Source organism: Macaca fascicularis, chromosome X (genome assembly GCF_037993035.2).
Source record: "Macaca fascicularis isolate 582-1 chromosome X, T2T-MFA8v1.1".
NCBI lineage: Eukaryota > Metazoa > Chordata > Mammalia > Primates > Cercopithecidae > Macaca > Macaca fascicularis.
In genome coordinates, this window is record NC_088395.1 from 44,515,985 (window position 1) to 44,521,682 (window position 5,698).

General features: G+C 42.9%; 1 long non-coding RNA gene across 1 annotated transcript; it reads left to right on the forward strand.

Annotated features, from left to right (window-relative positions):
- Positions 1–395: 395 nt before the first annotated feature.
- Positions 396–901, forward strand: LOC135969357 (uncharacterized). The gene is made up of 2 exons (XR_010584548.1): positions 396–611; positions 717–901. It is a non-coding gene; the product is annotated as an uncharacterized lncRNA (long non-coding RNA).
- The last annotated feature ends 4,797 nt before the right edge of the window (positions 902–5,698 follow it).

Sequence of the window (5,698 nt, forward strand, 5' to 3'; positions counted from 1 at the left end):
CTCTCTCTGTCTCTCTCTCTCTCTTTCTCTCCTCGCCCCCTCCTCTCCCCCCACCCACCTACATGCAACCCAAGAGGCTGTGCAGACTCGCCTGGCCTCAGCACTATACACTTGCACAATGCCATACCCTAGGATTTTTTAAGAAGAAAAGACGACTTCCTAAACACAAGACATTAGTTATTATCACAGGTTGCAATGTAAAGGAATTTTCTAGAATGACCATAAGCACGCTGAGCAGACCAGTCACACTGGCTACCTGAATCGGGAAGGGGTCTCGCAGAGTGATAGCAATGTCAAGATCCTTATCATGAATACTGTTGGTACCTCATCCAAATCCTCTTTTCCAGGCCAGTACACCCGTTCCCCAGCTGCCAAGAATGGTGGTTGCTGAGAGTTCACAGCTGCTGTTCTCCAGAGAATTGCTCTTAGCCAAATGGAGCCATCTGGCAACAGAGATTACACCCTACCCTACTACCCCAAGGCCATCCAAAGTCAATGACTGACTGATTCCCAGGGTAGAAAGGCAGGCCCTTGCCTCAAGGTGTGACTGATGGTGTGGTGCAATCAAGTTCCAGAGTTCCGGACAGGATTTGGTTGAAGCTAGTCTCCAGGTGAGACCCTCTCCTTTTTTAAGGGCTTCCCGCAGTGCTAGTCTTCTTCCCTCACTCTTCAGAAATGCTCCCTCAATAATCACTTGCCCAAAAATTGCTGTCTAGGGTTCTGCTTTGAGGACCTTGGTGAAGACATGTCTTTATGTGGATTGCAAGAGCAATCCTAGATAGCAGAAATGCCACCTCTTCCCAACACCCCATCAAGAGGACCTGCATGCCACGCCCTAAGAGAGTTCTCCCTCTCCCTTACCCTTGTGGCCAATGAGCTACCAAATAAAATCTCAATCTCCTCAATGTCTCATCATTCCAAGCTCTCCCCAGTCACCAGGCTCTCTTGACTTCTTAACTAGGTAAATGCTACTTCCTCCTAACTGGTCTTCCTAACTTGAGGCTTATTAGCTACCTGCTGGTATCTTTCTGAGTGGCAGATGTGATCATGTTACTTTTCCAGAGAAAATCTCATTGGCTACCTTATTACTATCAGAATAATAATAGTAATAGCCACCCTTTATTATATAGTAAATGATTTACATTCAGTATCTTATCCTGTGGAGTAAAAGTGCAACAAAGTTAGAATTTCCCCCCTTTTGGAGGGAAGAACGCTGAGATGCAGGAAGGGTGAGGAATTCACCCAAGGTCACACAGCTAATAATGGGAGGATCAGGAAAGAATTCTAGCTGACTCCAAAGCCATGCTCTTAAACTCATCACTAAGTTGCTTCTCAATAAAATCCAGACCCAGTATTCTGGCTTTCAAAGCCCTCTATGGACGAGACCCAAAATAGTTTTCCCAGTTTATCTCCCACTTTCCTTATACCCCTCATCCCAGCTATACCAGATAATCTGCTATTCCTCAAACACACTTTGAACATCCCTCTGCCATACTCCTGCAGTTTTATTGGACTCAAAGGCCTTTTGCCCACACTTCCACCTATCACGTCTTTGTGGCAGACTGTATTTTCCAAAGATAGCTGCAACAATATCTCCCATCCCACATTCTCTTCTACAATGTGACCTTGACCCTCCTCCCATTGAGAGGTGGGGCCTATGGTCCCTCCGAATCTGAGCTGGCCTTCGTGATTCTCTCATTTCCAGTAGAATGTGGCAGAAGTGATGCCACATGATTTCCAAGGCTAGGTCAGAAAAGTCCATGCAACATTTGCCTGAGACCACCATGCCAAAGGGGCCATGTGTAGGCACTCCAGTTAGTAAAGCAGCCCAGCTGAGCTCACGGCTGACAGCTGCTGTCAAAGTGCCATCTTGGACGTTCAGCCACTTGAGCCTTCAGATGATACCTGATTGTACTCACTTAAGACACCCTAAGCAGCCACAACTGCTCAGCTGAGACCTTCCTGAATTCCTGAACATAAAATTGTGAGCAAACTAAAACAATTGTTCAACACCACTAAGTTTTGGGGTAAATTGTTACACAGTCAGAGCAATCGTGATAGCTCCACAAACTTCCAGTGCCCTAATTAAATGACATTTCCTGTAGGAAGCCTCTCTATCAGGAATTAATTTCTGCCTTCTTGAAACACTCTTAGCAATCAGCTTCTCAAATATGTCACCTATTACAGTTGGCCTTATGTTATAATTATTTGTGTGTTTCCCTTTTCCCTTCATTCCACACATCTTGAGGGTAGGAACAGCACAGCATTGATATTTATTAATCTTTACATTCCATAACCACTAACCCGGTGCCTGGTATCACACAGACACCCAGTAAGTGCTTGTTGTCCTGAACTAAATGGGATAGGAAATATCTTATTCCCTACCAACAGGAGAGAGTTGCAAATCTCTAGGCCTAATGGAGCTAACAGCCTTTTGCTGTATATCAGACTCAGATAAAAGAATAAAACTTGCCATTAAAAGAGTGAAAAGCCTCCATTAAATGGGAGAGCCAGTGAAGTGTCATATCTTTGAAGAAAATGCGTTCCGCCAGCCTGAATGAGATTGTCAGCTCTACCATTTACTAGCTACATAATCTTGGTAAGCTGCTTCTCACCTGGGAACCTCAGTTATCCTCTCTATAAAATGTATCAATAGTGCCCACCTCCCAGAGTTGTCCTGAGGAGAAAATGAGAAAATTTTATAAAGCACTTCATTTGAAGCTTCAATAATAATCCCTCAATAAATGGTAGCTATTCATGTTATAGGTAGCGGGCCTATATTAAAATTCCTGGGACAACATCAATTTCATAATTTTATTCCTCTCTACACAATGATTTGACACATAAATAACTAAGAGCTATGTGTAACACTCCTTTTAAATATACCCACAGACCATGAATAATTCTTTCTCAGACCATTTGTCCTGGTTTTTGTTGAAAAAAAAAAAAAAATAGGATCACCAAACCTACAGACCACAGGACCAAAATTGACTGTCCTAGTTGGGTTACCTCTGTGCTGTAAGTACCTGCATACAAGAGCCCAACTTAATCACTCTCTCACACCCCAGTAGTGCTCAGGGAAAGGAGGATATCTTAAACTGGGTTTGGGTGCCAGCTTCTGTTCTGATAATACTGACCTCAATGTGTTGCCCTGGTAGCTTGGACTGTAGATAATGCTCCCTAGCTAGGGACATTAGATGAGGCAAAACCCCAAAAGTGGCCTATGGAAGCAAAATGTGGACCCTTCCAAGTGATGTGCAACTCCAGGTCTTACTATTTACATTGTTGGATTCCAAGAGGTGCCATTCATATAGAAGACAATGTAACGGCGTCCCTCGGAGTTGTACACCTTGGCAGCTTGGATCCTGGTGAATGCGCCGTATGCTGCATGTGCCCTTACCCGATCTGCCTTTCCTATTGCAGAAGAAAAAAAATTAGGAGGACACTTTATTCCCAATCTGCATCTTTAAGTTCTCTAAAGTGTAAGTACCGAGGGATTCTTTATTCTGGGAAAGAGGATAAATAATTCGTGCACTGATTATTTTATAAGATGTAAAGACATACTCTCAAACTATTATCTAACATGAAAGGCTCAAAACAGATCTGGTTTTCTGATTTTTTTCATAACGGAGAAAACTCTTTCAAGCTCAACTTTTCTTAAATAAATGTTCCAATTTTCTTTTCTCAAAAAATTCCCCTTGCTCCACCAAAACAAATAAGCAAATAAACATGCTCATGGTGCTACCCATTATACAACATCAACACTTACGAGCAGGCCAACAGTGGGGAAGATAATGAAGGAAGATAATTTAAAACATCCCCCCAAAATGAGTTTAAGCATAATGAGGGTTCTGGAAAAAAAAAAAAATCCTTGGCTTTGTTGTTAATGTGTGCATTTTGTATTATGTGCAGGGATTCCTTTAGGTGGCTTAGACAATGCAAAGCCAGTGCTGAATTTTAAAGCTGAACTACACTCAAATAAACCCAGAGGCAATGTGTTCATAGAATGGAATCTCCTACCACTGAGAGTCTGGGAAAAGTTTGCTTAAGTCCATCCTAATTCCTTGTGCTCCAGCTTTTTGCTGTTTTCTTTTATGTTGTCCTCAGTGGAAATGGGGAAACTTCTCACCATTAAAACCCTTTGCTATATAGGGAGTTCACCCTCCGTCTTGGGTAGAGGTCATTAGATTTCTGAGCATTTGCCCGAAGAGAAAATCCTGCTGCCCGAATGCTCCAGCTTTTTTTTGTTATTGTTTTTGTTTTTTTTGTTTGTGTTTTTTTGTTTGTTTGTTTTTGACCAACTCTCAATCTGTCGCCCAGGCTGGAGTGCAGTGGCTCAATCTCAGCTCACTACAGCCTCCGCCTCCCAGGTTCAAGTGATTCTCGTGCCTCAGCCTCCCAAGTAGCTGGGATTACAGGTGCATGCCACTATGCTTGGCTAATTTTTGTATTTTTAGTAGAGATGGCACATGCCACCATGCCCGGCTAATTTTTGTATTTTTAGTAGAGACAGGGTTTCACCATGTTGGCCAGGGTGGTCTTGAACTCCTGACCTCAGGTGATCCACCCACCTCGGCATCCCAAAGTGCTGGGATTACAGGCATGAGCCACTGCGCCCAGCCTCCAGCTTTTTAAAAAATTGGTTGTTTACAGAAGCCTCTGAGTGTACTGAGAGATGGAGGCATTGGGTGGGACGGCGGTGGAGAGGGGAGGAGGATGTAGGAGTCTTTGTTAGTGCAGTGGAATAGGACAATGTGAAGATGTGGTGAAAAGTGGGGCTGTTGGCACACAAAGACCTGGACCCCTTCTCCCAAGCTTCCTTCTTCTGTACTAAACCTACTTCCCTAGTGCTGAAACGTTTCATCATAATCCATGAGAGCTTTCCAATAATAATAACCACCATTCCTACTACTACCTTTTCAATACCCTTTATAGAACCCCCAGCAGAGACCAACACATCGAATCCTCATTATAACTTTCCAAGATAGGTATTAATATTACTGTGTTATTGAAAACACAACTGAGACTCAGAAAGATAAGATCAGAGGGCTAGAAGATGGCAGAGTTGGGATTGGATCCAAAGTCTGCCGGACCCCAAAGCCCAAAGCAGACTGACCCTGGCTTCTACAAACCATGTGGCCTTGATCGATCAAATTTGGACCCAGAAGCAGAATCCCCCTTATGGGTCTCAAATGCTTTCTTTTCATCTAGGTATCCCATGCTTTGTCAAGATTTCAGGAAAAAAAAAAAAAAAAAAAAAAAAAAAAAAAAAAAAACCTGAGACATCAGTCCTTATATCCTATTATATCCTAAAATATACTAAGCCTTCCTAATCCGTCCCTTTCCCCATGGCACTCCCCACCATCTACTTTTCTACACTCTCTGACACCCACAGCAAGTAGAAAGGCCATGTGGTCAGTGGCCACATGCCTGTTGAGATGGAAACATAACTTATTTAAGCAGACATGCATCCCTGTTCCTCTGGAAACAAACAAATGAATAAAAAGGTATGGGTACACTGCACCAAAAGTACCATCACCAAAATAAGATGCAGCATATATTCATTGTTTCATTAATTTTTTTAAATTGTATTTATTTATTTAAGAGACAGAGTCACAGTGTTGCCCTTGCTGGAGTGCAGTGACTATTCACAGGCACTATCACAGCTCACTACAATCTCGAACTCCTGACCTCCAGT